Source organism: Myiozetetes cayanensis, unplaced genomic scaffold, assembly GCF_022539395.1.
Source record: "Myiozetetes cayanensis isolate MyiCay16 unplaced genomic scaffold, myiCay2020 scf2-11, whole genome shotgun sequence".
In the NCBI taxonomy this organism is placed as follows: Eukaryota; Metazoa; Chordata; class Aves; order Passeriformes; family Tyrannidae; genus Myiozetetes; species Myiozetetes cayanensis.
The window spans coordinates 89,336,946-89,359,583 of record NW_026087411.1 but is presented as its reverse complement, the minus strand read 5'-3'; the positions used below and the strand labels follow the sequence as shown (position 1 = coordinate 89,359,583).

The 22,638-nt window shown below is 36.7% G+C and overlaps 1 protein-coding gene across 19 annotated transcripts in view; it reads right to left on the bottom strand.

Moving 5' to 3' along the window:
- Positions 1-22,638, bottom strand: part of KHDRBS2 (KH RNA binding domain containing, signal transduction associated 2) — a 414,928-nt gene that overhangs the window by 327,204 nt on the left and 65,086 nt on the right. The gene's annotated exons all lie outside the window — the stretch shown is intronic.

Genomic DNA, 22,638 nt, shown 5'->3' with positions numbered 1-22,638 from the left:
AAAATATCACAGCAACATTTTTGCAAACTGGTAATGCTAATCAGTTTAAATACAATTTCTCTTTCTTATCATGTGGATTGCACCAACATTCAAGTTTCTGTATTGTCAAATATTTTTGCCTTAAATCAAATTCTGGTAGAGTTCTGTACGGAATTTTATTATGTAGTATCGCTGTCCTGCCAAGCTGATGAACAGCCATTGGAGAACTAAAACGTGCACAAAGAACAGTACTTGCATTTATTAGAAAAAAAAAACACCCAGCTGCTCAAAATCACTGCAAGTTTAAAAAATAGCCCAAAACCCCCCCAAAAAAAAACAAACAACAAAACCATTCCTTAAGTAGTTTGCTTGGTTCAGCTGCAATGAAGATATTCAAGGTCAGCTTGAATGCACGACACCCCTGTAACTCCACACTGGTGTCAGCTGAGATGAACAACCTCATGCCTTGAGTGCAGCAGAACAAATGAAAACAGCTCAAAAGAAAGGTATTACTTGAATTTTTCCTATTAAATATCTTTTTAGTGAGCCGTATTACCTGATTGTTGTGTTAAGTCCTCTGTTTTTCTTCTTTTCTCTACCCAGGGGAAATCTCAGATTTGTGATAACCCATTTTTAGACACTATGTTGCACTGTTATTCTATTCAAGTTACATCAAAATCAGTTCCAGTGCAAAGTCTTCCAAAGATGCTTAATTATGAACACGTAGGGATCATCTCTACTATTTCTTTACAAGCAATCTGCTTTCCAAATTTTTTCCTCTATCAGCTGCACGGGGTTACCTACAGAGTTAACAGCAGGTAGCAAAAAACTGACATGATGAAGAATGCATTTGCTAGCAGGGAATTTACATACTCCTAGCTCATGCATCATCGCAGCTTACACAGGTTTTAATGACTCCGCTGAACTGACAAGATGAGGATGCTCCCACTCTGTGGGACTAATCAGAACCAGTAAAATGCTTCAGTAACCAAAATTGGACTGAAAGTTGCATAATTGGTTATCTTGCCTTTAAGACAAATGGGAACAGTGGCGGTTCATTTAGTTTCTCTCAATTATACCATCCCCTGAAACAAACCCTGTTAAGAAGGCAACAAAGGCATGAGGAATTAAAAGGAAAACAACAGGAAAATAATCTCAGTGGAAAAGAGACTCAAACGTTATATAGATGGACTAAATACTACACAGGACTAAATATTATGTAGAAATGTCTTGCTGCTGCATTCATCCTTCTGTATTGACAAGGGATCATTATACAAAATGGAAATTTCTATGAAATGACAGAATTTGACAGACTACTTGTCAACAGATCTTTCTAGGTTCAAAACTGAATGAGGACAGTTTATTCTTGCTACATCAGTTGAGTGTATCAAGTGATGAAAACTATATATTTACTTCTCCAAAATGAAAGTATATCCCATTTGGTATAATCGAGAAGGGAATAAAAAGTATGTCAAGCTAGAAGAGGTTCCTAAAAATATATTGAAAAAAAAAATGTTACTTTCAAGGTTAGTAACTGCTCAGTGGATTAGTCTGCTTGGGAGAAAATTATTTTAGCAGGCTTAAAAAGCAGGGATCACAAGCTGTGACACCAAGAGTCATGATACTGCTCAGAGGATGGGAAATTCATGTTAATGGCTTCTATCTACTAAGTATAATATTTCTATAGCCCCATCAAAATTTTCTCGTTGCCCTGCTTAGAATGGCAGGAACTTTTTAAGTCTCAAAATCTTTATGGGCACTGAACTGGATAGGTAATTTTTGGCCGACCTCAGTTTCAGAGGGTGTATAGGCTGAACCCATTCAGGTGCATCTGGAGTAGACATTAGTGGAAATTGCAGGTGCAGTTCAGAAGCGGCATATGGACCCTCATTATTTCCACAAAAATGCTGCTACTGCAACAATAAATATTTAAAAGACATTGTTTGAGGTCTTATCGATGTTTATAAATCTGTAAAATTTGATTGAAAAAAATATACTACTGCTCTGGTCTCCAATCCCCAAATTACTTTTCATTGAAGCAGTAATTTCTTTTCCCAGAACTATATAAACTTACGAGAAAGAGAGCATATAAAAATCTTGTACAGAAATTTTAAAACCTTTTTTTTCTTTCTAATGCATAAAGAATCAATACCAAATATTGTCCCCCTTCCCAGGGAGAGCCTTGTTTATCTGCCAAAGAACAGTTGTTTAATCCTTATGGAATTCAAAGGTGGAAAAAAACTAAGGAGAGAAAAAAGGGAAAAATCCAGACTTAAAAACTGGAGAACTGAGTAGAACAACTTGACATCACACTCCCCTCACTCTGACACTGCCATGTGTTAAGATGCCTTTGGGTAATACTGAAAGGATTCAATTTTTATCCAAATTGGTCTAGTGTGGTTGCAGAAAAACAGTTAAGTGATCTACAAGATTCTGAGGTGTATTCTGCAGTGACAACACAGATATCCGGTACTTTCCTCCTGTATACGTGCAACTCACTTGCACAGCAAATCTTGAGATGCCAGAAAAAAAATCCCTCTGAACCTAAAATGAAAAGGTGCAGCCACAGTACATCACTCTGCAATACGGAACATTTTTGTAACAATTTAAGATCAGAAGTACATTAGAGAAACTGATATACAGAAAACACATATTCACTGCATACACTATACTACCTAGATGAATATAAAATCAAATATATAAGTCAATACAAATAAAGAAATAATAAAATAAAATCCCTACTATCATTGTGTCTGATAATAATAAATAATAATGACCAGTCTTCGCGAGCGAAGATCCGGGGAAGGTCTTTACACCTTCCAGCCTGCGCATTGGATTTTTTAGGTGAGACACAGTGTGTGCGGAACTGAGCCCACCCTTTAATCCTAAGGTTCATCTGCCGGGGCCAAGTGAGCTTGGACAGTGGCAGCGAGGTCCTCAGGATGTAGATGGGTTGCCTTTTTAAGGGCTAACGAGCTCCATCTGCCCAGGAGTGGCTGATACCCACCAGCATAACACACATTTAGCCTTTTGATTCTTTTGATTTTATGAATATTCAATAAAACAACAGTTATTCCCATGGAAAAAAACCAGACCACCACTACAGAAAATCAGGTATTCAATACCATCTTGTATATTTATGAAACAGGTAGATTTAACAACTGTACTCTTACATAAGCATATACTATTTACATTTGATAATGCTTTTCATATTTTTTTAAATAATTTTCCACTAATAATCCTGAGGAAGCATATCTAATTACACTAAATATTTGCATAGTTAGGTGCACGTAAGGTTTTCTTTTTGCATTGCATTTATTTAATTTCCTATGATTTAAGTGAACAAATGTCAGTTACATTTGTACTGATGATGCAGATCCTCTTCTAATGTATGTATGAAGTCAGTTGCTTCAAGCAGCCTGTTAGCACTGACATTTGCAGTGGAGATACACAGGTGCTGTCTGCAAGCATGAGACTGATGATTGGAGCAAGTCACCCTCACGACATCCATATGCTTGGCTGAAAGAATTACTACATCTTCATTTGCTATTTGATATAGGAGGAACAGGCCAACAAGAAAGTAGGATTTCTTGTGAAGAAAAAAGAAGGTTCTGAACACGTAAGAACTACAAGGATGAGATGTATGGGATACAACCGTAATAGTCATGCTGGCTTCTGTCTGACCCAATGCAGCACTATCCTATGAACAGTTTCACTGGAAACATTCAAAGGAACAGTTTCACGAAGGTTATATTTACCAACAGTTTTTAGTATCTTTTTAAAAGTAAAGTTAAATTTTGAAGAAAATTATGTCAAAACCACATACTAACAAGGAGTGCTTTACTTCCATTTCTAATTTATGCAGTTTACATTGCATACGAGTGGGAGGCAGATTTTTTAATAATTCAGTGGTGACAAGCCTCCGTGTGAAGAGAAGGTCTGGGTATGTGAGGAACTAACAAGAAGGAAAGAACACATGCATCTCTCATGGTCTGAGAATGGCAAACACAGTGACAGATGGAGTACAGGAGTCCATTTAAGTGTTGCATGGACAGTACTCCTGAAAATGACAAAGGCAGTTCCTTAACAGAGAATTCCTAAAATATGATAGTGAACAACACTGGAGCAGAGTCATAAGAAAAGATACACGTTGTATGACTATCAGTATATGCACAAATGTACAGTTATGTCCATGGACTACTGAATTCTTTATACTCTAATTTGCCACATGTAGCTCAATAACCAAAAGCACCCACGGAAGCTGCAATATTAGCCACTATATATAGGAATCCCTGAAATATCTATTTTCCCTTCCTCTTAAAATACACTACTAAAGCATTAAAATAAAAAATCTATTTATTTTTAAATTCCATAAAGAGAAATGTGAACCTGAAAAGAATGAAGATGTCCATATGTAGATCATACACAGAAATGCTATGTATATACAGTCAGGACAGAATATTACATATAGACAAGAATCCATATAATCTGCTATTATGCAAACACATAAATGAAGGGTTAGGTATTACAGTGAGACAAAATGGTCTATCTGAAACACACAGGTGGGAAGACGAGTCTGTGAAGGATAACCACCTAAAGGATGGACAAAACAACACATAATCAGGTGTCTGCTACATAATGAACACAGAAAGTAAAAGGGCAACACCTGTTACACAGTCTGGCTTCTATAATGTTTTACAACTAGCAAGAAGCCAAGAGAAAAACTGTGCCCTTGATATTACTGGGACTGCATCTGCTGATTATTTGGCACTTTATATGCAAGGCATGGCTTTAAGACTGTGCATCTCACACATGTAATTTGCTATGCACAGATACAGGCAGATGTAATATTTTCAAACATATCTGAAGAAGCAGGGATCGAATTCCCTTTAAACCAATAGAAACTTATGCCCAGATCACATCAGGTACCTAAAAACCCATTAGAACTACCTTTAGCTACCTAACAGCTTGGAAAACCAGTCATACCTGGTAGCTACTTTCCAGCAGGAGTATCAGCAAAGAGCTATCAGAACTGCACTAAGGGATGCTAAGCAACAGTACAGAAAGGTCTGCAAAGGGAGAGAGAGTCTTGCAGTGGTTAATGTTCAGCTATGTTATTGCTGAGAGGAATATTGCCGCTTTGGTTTGTGTGTCCTGTAACTCAAGACAGCTGATAAAAAAGTAATTCATTATGTATTACTCATCATATATAATTTATAATTTCACCTCCTGTTGAATCCTACTTTATGGCCTTAAAGATTGCTCTCACAGCTTGTCTTACTAGGCAGATAACTGGCACTAGCAGTGGAAAATGGCAGGTGAAGATTTACTGCTGTTCCCAGAGAGATGCAGAGGTGTGACTGCCTCCTCGTGTGCGCTATGAAGTAGTCACCTGTGCTGCTTCCCCTTGTCAAAATTCTTTCAGGTCTGATGCTTACAGCTACCTCCACATAGAGGCAATGATGAGCTCGGGGGAGAAAAAATGTGATTTTCACTTCTAGATTTCTCTAACCAGTGATATGAAAATACATCAGGAGTTTCAACAGTCGCACAGAATTGAGAAGGACCACGTGGATCATTGAGTCTGAATGCAGACTTATAATATATGGTAGCCCACACAGTATCTCCTTCTACTGCACACAAAAAGCCAAACCAGTCACCAGCATCTTATGATACATTTAAGTACTAATAAAAAGACCAAGAGACAGAAAACAAAGGCAGAAGAAAACAGCAGAGCTTAGAATAATAGAAGCATTAGAAAAACCTCCCAAAATATTTTAAAAGCATCATGGAAATGATGTTGCCAGCTCTTCTGTAATTCCTTTTAGCTCTCCATTTTGTTCTAAATCTGTTTTCAGCTCTCTATGCTGAAGTCTGCCACCCTGTCATACATATTGACAACACCCATCTTACAGTATTGTGAGAGACTGAAATATTAATGGTTAATGACTCAAACAATCTGCCATTTGCAAAAGCAGTGGGTGTTTTGGTGTTGATGTGCAAGGTAACAGCCCAGGTGCAGAGGGGCTGAGCACCCACCACTGGAGGCTACAAGACACATTTTGAGCCAAATAAGGGAAGAGGCCTATAAGAAGCAAATCCTATGGAGGTGGGATAGTGCTTTCTATCATGCCAAGGTCCTCCCTTACAAAAGTGGCTCAGGGGTGAAAACTGTCCCCCCCAAAACATCCAAAACGCCTGAAGTGCCCCCAGACTTATTTCTGGGGCCTTTCAGTAAAGCACTGTGTGTGATCCACAGTGTTATAACACATCCACAGTGTTGCACCACACAGTGTAAAACTCCCCCCACCCCAGACTTGGGGGCATTCCCATGTAAACCTAAGCATATATTAACCTACCAGACTTTGTGTTTTAGGGGCTTCTCCCACCCCCCACAGATGAAGATTGCAACCATCACTTTGAGCAATGGATACTGGAATTGCAACAAGCAAGTCTTGTCACTGGATGCACAGGAGGTGATACCTTTCTACTCTTATCCTTTCTTTCTGTTTCTTTCTTTTCCTCATAAATTTTCTAAAGTGATATTTTAAGCTTTTCTATTGCTATAATTACTATAGATAATAACCAAAATGGCTACATACCTCCTTTCTATTGCAAACAAGTTGTTCAAAATAAACCCTACATATATGTCTGTGTGTATATAAACACCAATCATTCAGTGTTGTTCCATTCTAATCTGCCCCAAAGCATCTTTTAACAAGAACCTGAGTTACCTTTGCCTTCAAGGTGGGTCATAACAAGTGTATATTGAAATGAAACAGCAGTTGGCAATACTACTTCTATAAGGCTTGTATACAGTTATTTTAAAATAATTAAAAAGAAAAATAGCAATTACTCTTTGTTACTTGTAGACCTTGTGATCCATAAAGTTTAAAGCCTGTCACAGTTTTATGGAATGCTGTTTTCAAGAATGTCCTTTTACGTGCTTAAGAAAGACAGAGACTCTTGACATACTTCAATACTTGTAAGACATAAGAAGGGAAATATGGAGGAGTAGTAGTAAAGCATTAGTAGAAACCTTAAAAGGCCTGCAAAGCTCTAAAAAAACCCCTCAGTCCAAGCTCTGTAAATTTCAATACTTGTTTACTGGTTTTTTAATATTTGTTTAATACTTTTTAAAGTATTGTTTCCAATACTTACAGAAAAACTTAATCCTCCAGTACAATGCACTGAATAAAATGTCAAAGGAAATTCACATAGAAGAAGAGGTGCAAAAACGGGAGGAGAAAAGAAAATTGTCTTCCACTAGAAAGACTAGAGAGTAATTTATGCAATCAATCATTAAGAGTAAAGATCTGAATTCTTCCCTTCCTTGAAGAAACACAAGATCTAAAGGCACAGGAATCTCAAAGAGCAATGCATAATACCTACAAACTAAGACTGGACAGAGTGCACAAACTGGAGGTTTTAATCCATTATTACAAATGAACTGAAATAATAAAATAATTTCACTTGCATATCAGAATGGTTACCTGGTAGTCATGACTTCCAGATTTGCTTCCATGACTTGCTTCAAGAGGCATATCAGTAAGGTCATATATAAAAGTCTGACCCAGAAGTAAAGATTCTGTATATCCCACAAAATCATGTGGGATGGGAATCAAAAATTAGTATTTTGGATAAAAATCCATAGTCTTGTGCTCTCAGCTAAGCGATAATAAATACCTCCCCATGTACTCTGGTTATATATGCCAACATGTTGTATTGACTCTAGAGAGTAAATACGTGATAATGAACTGTTGATAATTTATATTATTATAGTTTATTTGAAAATACTCTTTCGATATCCTTGATGCAGAGTCCTTGTATACTTTCTGTTAATTGCATGAGCACATCTGATGTTGCATATCAAGTATATGTAGTTAGCTTAAATTGGTTTCAGGCCATGGAATTAATTATTATTCACATAAGCACTACCATATGCATACTCCTCAACTATAGATTAAGAAATCATATTTCCCATGTGCACACACTATCATTTGTACAGTATCAAACATAAAAGTTAGAGACCAACATTTAAGCTTACTCACAAGTTAACTTTATTTTTTACTTTCCTGACTTGTTTACTGTGTATAATTACTATGCATTTCCTCAAAACATTAACAAGAGATGACTCACTCTTACAAGAATGATAAATACAATGTATGTGACTCTATCACCTCATGATTAATAGGGTCTTTTTTATTCATGAAGTCAGATGTCAGACTCAGCTGAAAAATGTGTATCATCTTATATGTATTTATTCCAAAACCTAGTAAAATTGCTTTACATTGCTACAGATGGATACAATAACAACCACTTTTCACTGTTTTTCAAATTAACACAAGATGTATGTCAAATGATGACCTTAAACTTTCTGTGTTGGAAATTTCATTTAAAACTTGACAAATACACTGGATGCCAGAATAACACAGTAATAACAATTCATATGAAACCTACTACACCTTCTAACCACACTCCCCAGAAAAACCCTTAAAGCTTCAAAATAACCATTGGCCCTCTGTTGCCTCAAAAGAAAAACTGCACAATCCTTTTTTGTTTTCTCATGATCTTTTAATGTTTTAATTTCCTTTTCATTTAAGACCAAGTTAGTTGATAGTAATTATTGGAAGTACTGTTACTGCTATTATTCTGTAAGTTTCAGAGAATATTCCCCTTGTCATCCAGGAAAAATATTCAGGATGTGTCCATGCACACCTCCCCATCAAAACAGAGTGCCTCCTTCTCCCTATCAGTCATACAGCAGAATAATGAGTGCTACAGACACATTATAATTGAAAATTGCCTAAAAATAAAAGGGAACAGTTAACAGGTATATCACAATATCTCCTGAGTTCTATACTTCCTGGTTTTCATTGTAAGCCATTATGCTGGTTGATAAACCAACTTTAACTTAGCCCGTTTCTTGAATAATTAACAGAATACAGTGGCCATGAAATGTAAAAATAAAGAAAAGTTGTACGTTAGTGAATCAAATTCTATATATTTTCACCATTCAAGCCCTGAATGGAATATTGATAATACTACACAGTAAGTGAAGAAGTAGTAATTAGGTCTCAAAGTAATTTCCAGAATTTTATTGTGTAATTTTTTCAGTTTATACATCTATGTCTAAATGCCACCTTTACAACAGCATACACTGAGAGCAGTTAAAGTAGCACTCTTGGGGGAAAAAACCCAAACTGTTTGAAACTGAGCTTGACCCCAAGCAACACTGAAGACACTACTGCCAGAGTACTAAAGAATTTTTCACGTAACAGCTCAACAGAAGTTAACAGTGACTACCAGAGAAGACCAAGTATGAGGGCTGCTGGTGCAATGACACAGTAACTTGAATTAAAGATGACCTCTACAACTCTCTTGAGTCTGTTCCAAGCCTTGGTTGTAGTAGTTGTGATACGGATCAGATGTCTTTCTTAAATGCATGAACTATTCAGCTTGTTCTGTACCCCAGCAGTACAGCCCCATCATCCTAGATCAGGAAATTAGCCTGTAAGCAAAACTGACTTTTATTTTCTCACTGTCACAAGAAGAAAAAATACATATGCCTTTTTTCTGGGATAAGACAGGGATAAGATAGTGATCCAGCTTTTTAGACATAGCGATATTAAGTTTACAATAAAAACTTAAGAGCATATTTCCTTCAGGAAAAAATCTATCTTGTCATAAAACCCTAATGTTACATTGATTTTTTTTTTAACAGGACAGTACTAGTTTTCTTCTGATTATATGTTTGGCAGTTGCAATCTTTGCATGCTGTCTCTATGCAACGAAAATCTTTTCCACGTTTAGCCATATTTTGTCAGTTGGTATGTCATGTGAATTGCTCATCTTCCAGGGTTGTTCTGTGTGTTTGCACAAGTGTGCATTCTTTATGCAAGAAACACTTGGTTTTCAGTATCACTTATCCCATAGTAACTTTCTTTAATGTTTACTTCCTAGTGAAAAAGACAAAATGGTGCTTTTAGGAAACCTATTTACATACAAACATTTAGGATTAAATTAATTGCCCTGGAAGAGCCTGTTTTTCTCATTCTTTAAGTAATCTTCAAGTTTTCGAAGAATGAGGGAGCATTTTAACCCCAATCATCTACAACCAACACAAGTGCTCTCAGTAAAAGGAGTGCCTCCCTCTGAAATTGTACACCATACAGTTTTGTGTACATAGCACTTGTACCCCACCACACATGTGGGTTTTGGGGGAGTGTAAGGGATACAGTTGAGTTGAAATCATTTCTAGGAGGATCCCTTCTCTCCTCTGGCTGGAGTGAAGGGACTTGTCGCACTGTTGTTTCAGCATTACCTTTAGCCAAACTTGAAAAGCATGAAAGGGCAATGCATTTGCAGAATATTTTACAGTTTCCAAAGTACTTCAATGATCGATCACTTTGTTCAGTGATAAATTCAAAGTCAAACTGTTATCTCAAAACTGACTTCTGAATCTCCTTCCCCAGAACACAGCTATCAACCTTTGTGGTACCAGTTAAGCCATCCCTTAAGATCCCATCTGCAGTAGAAAGCTCACATGCATTGATGCCTCCTGTTACTAGCATTCATTTTCTTGTCATTTGTTTGTGTTTTGAGAGTACAGAACCCCTAATACATCAGAAATGCAAATAAAAAAAAGGTATCATTTAAAAATATATTTGCTATTAAAAGTCATTTGTTTGGCAGTTTTCTCTTGCCAGCTGTTATATGAAAGGAACTAAGTCTCTGCAAATAGCTCTTCTTATACTGGTATCACTTTTACTAATTCCTCTCCCTGTTCTGAATGCTACTTTTTGATAGTGTCAGAAAACAATTTTTTTTTTCACTTTTCTTGATTTCTTTGGTTTATATGCTGGGCCTTTGTGTAGTCTAAAACCCTAGTAACATTACTCTGTAACTGAGAGTATCTCTACACCTGTGAGCACATCCCACCTCTAAATTCAATACTTGCATACTGCTAACGATGAAGATACAAAAGCGCTGAAGCTACTCAACCCACTCAGAAACCTAAGCCTTCGTTCTTCTTAGTGAACTCAGAGCTACTGCAACTAGATTACAAGGTAGCAAAAAAAAAAAAAAGGAAAACCTTCTAAAAACCTCAACAAGCCAATTTAAAGATAGTTAGTATGTTTTAATGGGCTGCAGCCAAGTACCATTGGAATGTCTTCTATCTGTACAACCTCTCCAGGCAAGCTGATCTGAGGCTTTACTGCCTTTATGCTGATGAAGTTTCTCCTTTTACCCAGTTTGAATATTTCCTGTTTCAAGTTACACCCGCTGTCTTATTCCTCCAGCGTGCACCAAACGTGAAGTGTCTCCTCAGCACCTTCCCTGTAGACATTAGGGAGGCTGCTCTTCAGTCCCCTGAAGACAACTCTCCTGACTTATTCAGTCCAGCTCCCTCAGCCTCTGTCTCCACACAGAGCAAGTACTCCAGCCCCACGTGATCCTTGTGGCCCTCCTTTGAAATTGTTTGTCTGTGTCTTCCTTGTATTTGGAGAATTAAAACTGGAGACAGGCATCTAGGAAATAATTTTCTACTGGCAGTAGATGAACACACTGGTTGCCCTATCAGTATTCATTTCCCACCTTACACACCCGTTATCTTGAATGTGAAGAATTCTTGGTATTTTCACTCTAGAGCACACTGAGTCAACTTGCTAACTAAGCAGACAACTTCAGCTATGTGCACCTAGCTCTGCCCCTCCAGATAAAACTCACTCCATGTACTTGGTCTGTGAGCCTGAGCCTACCAAAACACATCCTCGCAGAGATGTGGCATGTTCTGGTAATCTGCTTCTGGGGGAATTAAAGAACAACAGAATTTTCTCTCTTCATTGAGGGAACAAAATCATGAGAGGATTTGCTGAGATTCCCTCTTCCCTGTATCGCATCCTTCAGGTATATCCATCATAGAACATATTTTCTGTTCCCATTATCCTGTTCTTTTCTCTGTAAGGCAATCCTTTAAAAAAAAAAAAAAGGCACAAGACAGAGAAAATATCTGAAAACTTGAAAGCTTTATTTTCCACTTTTTCTCACCATCATCTCTTCCCTCTAATGATACTCTGACCAACATGTTAAGTGCTCTGAAAGTCATCTTGCCTTTTTATGCTCGTATGATTTTGGCAATCTCAAAAAATGTGACAAATGCAATAATGCCTGAAAGAAATAAACCATATTTTCCTGCACAGGCTGAAAGAATACTAAAACGTGATTTGTACTAGCACCAAGCTAATTACAGTGACACCACTCATACCTCTACAGTTCTGTTAGTGTCAGCGCTTACATTACAAACCACTGGGTCCAAGGGGTTATAACTGTCTGTGTGAATTGGCTACTCTTACAGGAGCGCACAACAGAGTTGTTAATGGCTTCATTAGCGATCTTTCCTAAAAACGGCTTAAATTTCACTTCGAAATTTTGTATCCCCCTTGTCTGTTACACGGTTTAAATCACAGGCAAACTGTGGCTAAAAGTAAGACAACAAAGTAAGACAAAACTCATCCAAAAAGAGATCTATGTGCTTGGACTTCAAAATGTGTATTTTGCTAAGTTTGGAGATGAGTTGCTGTATATAAGAATCACCTTCAGCATCTTCCCACCCAGACATTAGGGTTATCTGGAAATCTAAATACTACAAATACTGAGTAAGAAAGTTTCATAAACACTGGATGTCACGTAGCATTTTGGCAATAAAGACCATCATCAGTGTTGTAAGTTTCACATGTAAACACATTTATCAAGCAAAAGTCTGGTTTGATTTCTGGTATCTCTTAAAGTACTTGGATACCTTGGAAATCTGCAGATAACCTACTTACTTAAGTATGTTGATTGTTTTAGGCAACACGACTAATTCACTGGAAATGTCTGAGAATGCAGACTCTTAGGTCTGAAAACTAGCAAAACAAAAAACACATTATGTTTGCACGTGACATAAAATGTGGTCTTAATTATATCCACTTTCTTATTCATATATAAAGTTACTCATTTATAGTATCAAGTACCTATGTGCGTAACTGAGCTGAAGTGTTACAGCTTGCACCAAAAAAATTCTATTTCTTCCAAAGGCCACTTTCACTTAATCAGAAAAATGAGTATTTAAAACAAGGTGATAAGGAGTAGCCTAAGGCAGTTCTCTTTTACCTAGTCTGAAACAATACTGCCAGTATACCAGGGAAGACAGGAAAAAAAAAAAAAGGCAAGAATTCCTTGCTGGTAAAAGCAGTAATAAATTGTTCTCTTTCAGAAGAAAGGTTCCCACCAGTTTGTTTCTCAATAAATGACAAAGAAATAACTCACTCAAAACTAAAACTAAATTTCTTGAACTTCTAAGAAATATGTTCATTATTATTATTATTGAACAATTGTCTATAGCCTCTATAGCCTGTATACTTCTACTTTTAATATTTCATTACGCATTGCTTCAGTGAATTTTCTTGGGTAAAAATAATCAGCTGAACAGGATTTAATTCTCCCTGTTAAGCTGACACAGACAATTAACAGTTTCTCTCATCAGACAGTAGATGGTCTATCAGCTTGGAAACCAGTGATTAGTGAGCAAATGGTTTGCAGTTATGCTATCTATGCCATGGTGTACATTTCTTGTAGAAGAAGTCGTATGTGACAGTACTTACTGCAGTGCTACCTACTCCTTAGCTAGGTAACAGGATTATGATATAAGAAGGTAGATGGAAGCATATCTTTGCTGTATTTGTCACCTATTCTAAATTCATTCAGTTGGAACAAAACTGTAACATATCTAGGAAACATGTCTCCCCCTTGTCTTCTTGTAAGAATGTGCAAGTGACAGTACTATGCATTGCTACATTTCTTGAAATATGAGAGGGAAGGCATGGTTTTCCCCCCAGGTTTGTAGTATTTTCCTTCTGACTCACAATCCTAAACCACAGAAACACTACAGTTTCTGAATAAACCTGTGGTTCTACTATTAATTAAAAACCTAAATCTACCAAGTGAAAATGCCTGCAATTGATTCTTTGAGTTTCTGAAAATATTTATATACTGATGCTATTACTGGGCTACTTAAGATGAAAATAGAAGACATATTTTTAATGTTTTAATAAAACACAATAATATATATATTCAAATAAAAACCTAAAAAATATATTTATTAAACAGATTTCTTCAATATTAGAACATGTTCCTTGCATTTGCATCATATGAAAACGTCATCTGTTTATTTTATTTGCTCAATATAAGTAAAAAAACGAAAGAGGAAAGAAGGTGGCTGAGGTCAAACATGCTCTAAATAGCTGCAACTCAGCAAGTAAGACCATTTTAGGTCTAAATTCCTTTCATTACCATACTCTTCTATATACCAACACACAACTATGTTTTCAAGTTCTCTGCTGATATGTGGGAAGCTTGAGAAAAAGCGAAAAGTCACCAAAATCCATGACATGTTGCAACAGAGCTACAAAACCATTCAAATGACAATATTGAAGAGACAGGAAACCCTTGTCACTTAACTGATTCAGAAAACTCTCATTCACTCTGCTTGAGGGACACAGGGTCACTCTGGAGAAGGCTGCTTTATGTCCCTGTTGCTGTAACTGGCCTTCTCTGTGCCCTGTGTGAGCAGACAAATGGCCATGGGGCTATGTGACATCCAAGTCTTCCATAGGGAATCAAAGCAAAGTGGTCATGTATCTTTTGTATCTGAGTCTTGTTCTCCAGCACCTATTGACCTGAAAGGTTGACTTCACAACTCAGTATGAAAGAGGAGGCTACTTCAAAGACAAGTAAGACCTCTGAAGTTTGGAGAAAACATGGAGATGGGTAGGACATGTTCAAACTAAGGCAAAGGCTGTGCCATAAGCTCATGTTGTAAGAGATCTGAAAATCCACAGAAGACAAAACATTTGTCACTATACCTGCCAGCAAAATGTTAAATCAGAGCTCACAGTAAAGCAAAAGACACAAACATGCAGAAGAAGTTTCCTTAGCTCTGATGTTCAAGGAACTGTTTAAGTACTTAGGTGCCACTGAAACCTGAATTGTTCTATGATGGGCTGCATTACCTTCTCTCTAATCATAGGTCTACTGCAAAAGGATTGAGGCAGAACATTAGCTTCTGTGTTAATATTTTATTATATAAGCAATTTTCAAAATTTTTAGCTAACTTTAGCTGGGAGTTATTATAAATTACATTAATGACTACTTTGAAGTGACCTTGTAGCACACTTGAACAGAGAAAAAAAGCCTGAAGAGCCACAAAATAGATTTCATCTTCAGCTTCAAGAGGCGAAAACATTCTTCAGGGGTGTTTGTGTAAGACAAAACATTGTATTTGCTTTTAGGAACTGATTAGCTCATGTAGATTCTGCAGTTATTACACATTTGCTCAGTTTAGACTACAACAACAGAGACATATAAAAAAATGACCAGCAACTACCTGTTGCAATAATTCTAAAGTGCTTGCTGTGGGTTTTTCCTTTTTTTTTTTTTTTAATGTCTGAAAGGAAGTAAATATTTATTTTAATAGTAACTTTATCAAGCTTCTAAAATATTCCTTAAACCCTTGTTCTTTCATTCTCTGCTAACATACCAGAAGACTGATTATCTATAAGACAAAAAAAAATAGCGTGACATTTATACTGCATTATATTTCCTTATTAAAAACATTACTATTATTATTAAAAGTATTTATACTGAGTAGTATCACAACTAAAATAAGGGAATTCTCACATCCTATATGATAGCAGCATTTTAAATGGGAAAGCTGTATTGGATATGGCTGGCTGGAGTTAATTTTCTTCATAGCAGAGGGTATGGTGCTGTGTTCGGGATTTGGGCTGGAAATAGTGTTGACAGCACACCAATGTTATACCTTCTGCTTGCACACCTTAGAGGCCATCTCCATTTCTCACCCTACCCCACCAGTGAGGAGGTGGGGGATGGACATGAAGTTGGGAGGGGACACTTGGACAGCTGGGACAGGTGGACCCCAAGTGACCAAGAGGATATTCCATATCATCTGTTGTTATTCTCAGCATACATGTTTGGAAGAAGAAAGAAAAAAGGGGGGGACATTCAGAATTACAGTGTTTGTCTTCCCAAGTCACCATCATGAGTGCTGAAGTCCTGTTCTCCTGGAGACAGCTGAACATCTGCCTGCCCACGTGAAGTGATGAGTGAATTCCTTGTTTTGCTTTGCTTTGTTTGTGTGCGCAGCTTTTGCTTTATCTATTAAACTGTCTTTATTTCAACCCATGACTTCTCACTTTTTACCCCTTCTCATTCTCTCCCTCATCCTGCTGTGTGGGAGTGACCAAGTGGCTTAGCTGCCTACCTACAACAAAAGCCTTTCCAGCTCTTTTAAACTTCTTGAAAGATGTCCCACAACATATATCTTATGTATTGTATTCTGTTCTTAGCTAAGTTACCATATTATACAAAATCTCTTCCACAAGACACATTTCTTTCTCACCCCCTACGAAATGACAATAGACTTGTGTGTTTTTTAAACTTGCAACTTTTAAGATTATTAAAACAACTCAAACATGTAAAAGAACCAGTTTACCAGAAATTATTTTATTCTACTGCCCTGCAACTTTAGGATGTTTATCTTATAAATGCCAACATAACTGGTAACTCATCCTCTTAAAAGCTAGAACAAAAAAATAAAAAGCATCCAAAAGTGATCACAAATAGGTGATCTTTTTGATCAGTACACATCACAGTGCCCATTTTTAATTTTAAGAATTAGTTAAAAGAAGAAAACAATGAAAGCTGAACTATATATCTGCATGTATAAATAGAGATACCTTTCAAAAATCATGTAATCGAAGAAGGAGGAAAAAAGTCCTAATGTTGTGAATATTTTTTCATACCTCTTGTTTTTAACTATGTTGATGCTGGTTTACTTATATTGCTAAAGATAAACACAGTCACAGATGGTTAACTGAAACAGAAAGGCAATTCTTTAAGTGCTGTCTGGAATACACATTATTCTCTGCAGTCAGGAACAATTTTATGAAGCAATTTCTAAAGAGGTCTGTACAGAGCAGAAGTTCTCAGCATGAGAAAGAGCTTAGCTAATGCTGTGGGAGCTGATTTCAACAGCAGTGTTATAAAAACAAATAAATCATTAATAAAAATGGGGATCTATTATAATAAAGTTACTTTCTGTAACACTCAAGAACTCTGCAAGATTGGCATTGGCCCTGGAAACACTAAATCCGGGTCTTCTCCTGCAGGAAAAGGTAAACAGAGAGATCAGGTCCTAAGTAAGTCAGAAAAGAAAAATGTGTATGTGGTATGTTTTTTATGTGCTTTACTGAAAGTACACCTAAAGTATTTGAATTTTCCAAATACCTGTGGTCTTTAAACGCAGGGGAGAATATTCTTATCTATTTTGGATCAATTTCTGCAACAATTTCAGTGCAGTAAATGTCATGTAAATTAATAATTTTCTGCCTTCCATTGTTCAGGTTTCTCTTTTAAAGAACTCAGCTGAAATATGGAAATAGCATATTCTTTACATTTAGTTTAGTATAAGTCTAAATTCTAGTACCTTTCCAAGTATAAAGGCTTTTCTTGTCTTATATGGAAGAAAAAAAATACTGGCAGGGCAAGTAAAAATCCCCATTCTATATCTAGATACTTAAGTTTGTTTCCTTTAACTAAAAATACTGGGCTTTTTTTCCAATCTCCTGAAACATCTCCAAAAGGAGTAACAGATGAAATTTTCCTTTTGCCTTATGGAACAACAGTGTTCTCATTTCATTGGAGCAATATAAATCACAGATAGAAGTCCTGCCTACTCATTCAGCTGACTAATAGCCCAGGTCCTACTTTCCTTAGGAATCTTGTATTTTCTCGCCTCTCCATCTAATGGACATAGTACTAGATCTTCTTTTTCCTATTTTACTTAAAAGTGAACTAAACACACAAATCACTTGCATATGATTAATATTGCAACAATTGCTTTGAAAGCATAATAGCAACCATCAGGTTTGAGAGAAACAACACATAAAAGAAAGAGAATGCTAAATCACCATAAAAATCACCATACTAATTGTCTGAGTCAGATGTAAAGACAGAACATCAATGGAAAAGCTCACCCTTCACAATGAAATCTTTAGCAATGCTAAGTTTGTGTAAGATATTCGCTTGAAGTCATGAGTTTATGAAGCATAAATCAATATAAACAAATAATATTCAGCACTGAATCTTTAAAATAGTAAAAGATACTGTGCTCATTTTGGTTGGGGAAGAGTTAATTTTCTTTAAAGTATGGACCTGTGGTTTAGATTTCTGCTGAAAACAATGTTGATAATACAAAGATGTTTTTGTTATTGCTGAGCAGTGCTTGCAGAGCGTTCAAGGCTTTTTTGCTCCTCACCCCACCCCACCAGCGAGAAGGCTGGGGACAGTACAAGGAGCTGGGTGAGGACACAGCTGGGACAGCTGACCCCAACAGACCAAAGGGATATTGAAAACGATATGGTGTCATGCTCAGCATATACAGGTGGGGGAAAATGCAGGAAGGGGAACATGTTTGGAGTGATGGTGTTTGTCCTCCTAAGTCTCTGCTATGCATGATGAAGCCCTGCTGTCCTGCATGTGAGAAGAAGTGAATTCATTCCTGGTTTTGCTTCACTTCCATATACAACTTTTGTTTTAGCTATTAAACTGTCGTCTCAACTCTTGAGTTTTCTCACTTTTACTCTTCTGTCTCTCTCTCCCATGCCACTGGTGGGAGCGAGTGAACGTCTGCATGGGGGTTGGTTGCTGGCTGAGGTCAAACCACAACAGATGCACTGCAATATTTAAGATTTTTATGCGCGTACTGCTTATTTTTCTCATTTGTCAGATATTTCATATATTTGTACTTAAAGAAAGCAAAAGAAATTAACAAACTGAGCCATTCCTTAATGGCTGAAATCCAGCTAAGCTGAAGCCAAGCATAAAGGTGGCAGAATTTCACCAAACTCAACAACAGCGTGCACTGGACAAGCTTGCAAACAAAAAATTTCTCTATTATGTGCTACATCAAGCCAAGGCTTTAAACAAGTCTCAAGTTTTTAAACTGTACAAAGGAAGAAATTTGCAGTTTACATGCTTCTTGAACAAGTTATCACAAAGAAAGATGATGATTATGCAATAAAATGGGAGCCAAACAATTGGTTAGTAAAGAGCAAAAATCTGTATTGCCATGCAAATGAAAAATTTTCCCATAAAACTTCTAAATTGTGTCTTTTGTTTTTCAGTAACAAGGTAATTTCAGATTTCTGCTGGTTTCTTTTTTTAATAACCCACTCTTTCCCCATATTTGATGTATTTGAAATACAACATTACACTGATAAATGCTAAAATCTTTTCGAACAAACCCTGAGGTGTTTTCATGCAAGTCTTAATTGGAATTCACGTATCATGAAAGAAAAAAATGGTGTTATGGGACAGAAAGAAGGATCAACAAACAGAAGACAAGGAATCACTGTTTCAAGAGAAAATCTGAATGTACTAAAAATATCTGCAGCATAGAGGAATGTGTGTAAATGAGATGCTGCTTTTATCTGGGCTGCTGGTATTTAAAATAATTCATCTCATAGAAATCATTGCTGAAGTATCAACTAACACCTCTGTCTCTATTTTAAATCCTGATTTTACAGAAGAGGGGAAAGGCTGGTGTCATTAACAGAATTGGTAATGCAAGACAGCTGGTGCTAATCAGTCTTTCATATTCTTTTCCTGTTGTACACACCAGCAATTTCAAAAATCAGACTGCAGACACTCAAGTAGAGACAATTTTATAATACTTATTCTGCAACTTCAAGAGTTGTTTAACCACTAGAAGCCTTTTGTGTTAACTTTTGCTCAGACCTTAAAATGCTGCTTCTGACTCTACAGCTGTTATTGAAGGGATCTACCATCACTGCAGCTTAACCTGCAGATCATAATAAACTTTTAGGCCAAGGGTTCCCTTTGAGAACTTTGTACTTATACACGGAGTTAAAGTAAGAGTAAATGTTTTTCAAGAATTGAATTCATTCCTAAATAGAGAGTCAGGAAACTATGTGATTGGTTTTTAGTAGTTTTTAACTGGGCAAAATTTTTTTTTCAAAATTTTATACTCTAGGACACTTTCTTCAGATTTGCAAAACCCAAAACTGACCAGATGCTTATCAGCAAACAATGAACAAATAATTTAAAATAATGTTCTTACAAATATAAACCAAAAAAGGTCTCAATGATTTTTGAATGGTCTTGGGAATCCAGAGGAAGGTCCAGCTAACTGGAAGATGGCGAACACTGTCCCAGTTTAGGGACAGGAAAGAGGAGCCTAGAAACTAGAGGCCTGTCAATCTCACTTCAGTGCTTGGTAAAAGTTAGGGAGAAGATTATTTTGGGAAGTACTGAAAAACACCTGCAAGACAGTGCACTCACTGGTCACAGCCAGCACAGCTTCATGAGGGGAAAGTCCTGCTTATCAAACCTGATTTCCTTCTGTGACAAGGTAACCCACCTGGTTCATCAGGGCCAGCCAGCTGATATAATCTTTTTGGATTTCAGTGAAGCTTTTGATATTGTCTCTCACAGGATCCTTCTGGACAAACTGTCCAGCACACAGCTGGATAAACACATCATGTAGTGGGTGCAGCAATTGGCTCACAGCTGGATCACAAAGGGTAACAGTGAACTGGGTAATATCAGAGTGGCAACATATCATTAGTGGGGTTCCACAGAGCTCCATCTTAGGCCCAGTGCTTTTGAACACTTTCATACATTACTCTGAAGCAGGACTGGAAGGGATACTAAGTTTGCTGATGACACAAAACTGGGAGGAGCTGTTGACTCCCTGGAAGGCATGGAGTCCCTGCAGAGAGACTTCCAAAAATTAAGAGGACTGGGCAATCACCAACCACATGAAGTTAACAAGGGAAAGTGTTGGATTCTGCATCTGGGATGAGTCAACCCTGGATGTGACTCTTGGGGCTGGTCCTGTGCATAGCTGAGTGTTGGACTCAATGATCTTTGTGGATCCCTTCTAACTCAGCATATTCTGTGAGCTTGCGATAAATGCCTCTCAGGTGAAATTACATGGTAATAATCTTACCTGTTTATTAATGTAAGTCTCATCAACTGCTCTTATAACCATATTCTACCCAATAAATAATACTAATCCTCTTTTAATTGAGTTCCTACTTTTTTGGTTATTTATAAAGCAATCTGAAGCAACCACTGGGTACTGGTTTTAACTACTTTTATGCATACAATTTTCAAGAAAAGATAAGACACTGGATCACAGCAATCAGCAGTTTGAACACTGGATAAGACACTGGATCACTCATAAGACAGTGGATCACAGCAATTTGCAGCAGTTTGATACAAATGGCAAATGGAATCCTTGAAGGACGGTTACCAGAGATGGTAGCAGCAAACCTGCAGTTCTGGGAATAATTCCACGCCAGGTACAGAATATTGCCAGCAAATCAACTACAGAAACTTTCCAGTTTATTTTCATTCTTGAATAAGTATTTCATTTCCATCAAACTGATTTTTTTGCTTCACTGGTCTAAATCTGTGAAAATGCTTTATATTTTTTTCTATTCATTAATATGACAGGTTCATTAAAGTAAATGAAGCTTAATTCAATCATATTCAGATGCTATACTGAATAGATTATTGCATTTTGTCTTTTAAATAGTTTGTCTTTCATTCTACTATCTTCATCAAACAGTACTCTGAATAATTATCACATTGCCATTATGAAGTTACAGAATGACTACATTTTTACTAAGAATTTCAGGTCACCTACAGCATTTACACAAAATACCACAAATCTAGCCAAAGCAATTTAGGCTATGCAGCAAGAAAGTAATTCCTTATAGCACTGTATGTGTCTCTAAGATGTTTACCATTTGGATTATTACATTATATCAGTTTTATATTCACTAGTCAGGAGGTAAATGTCAGATGGAATCATTGAATCTCAATTTTTTTACACCTTTCATTTTGTTTGATTGGCTTTTTACCAATTGTAATTTATTGTTCTGATGAAAGTATAAAGTAAAAAGCTGAGAGTGTAATCAAGGCTAATGGTGAACTAAATATCATGTGATAATAAATCGGCAAGGAAAAAACACTCTGGAGACAAATGGAGATGTTTACCGTTTCAGTATGAATACCATTAGAACAACTGTTTATGTAAAATAAAACACTGTACAAGAAAACCAAATAAACACTCAAGCCTCAAAAAATCAACATTCTCTTCTGTAAAATAAAAAACTAAAACTTCTGACAAGCAGCTGGATTTGGGGCTCTTTGTCAAGAAAAAAAATCCTGTTTTAAAATCAGAGTGTGCAGCAGTGAGAACAGGGAAGAAAGTTCAAGGTGCTAAGACATTTGATTTTTATAAACAAAGATGAACATTGTCATAGTTACAGCCTGCAGTAATCAGTAATCCTGATACTTGATCTTCTAAAACTTCTTACACCAGAGAAAATCACCCAGCTCTTCTATGACGAAGCTTTTCAGAGTTACTGAAACGTTTTTTTCTTTGTTAACTGGTATTTAAATTTATAAAAAAATGGTACATGTGAAAAAGCAACTCTGAGAAAAAAGATCAATGGTCTGCCTAAGGATAATCTACAAAACCTACCTGAAAAAAAATCTCATTCA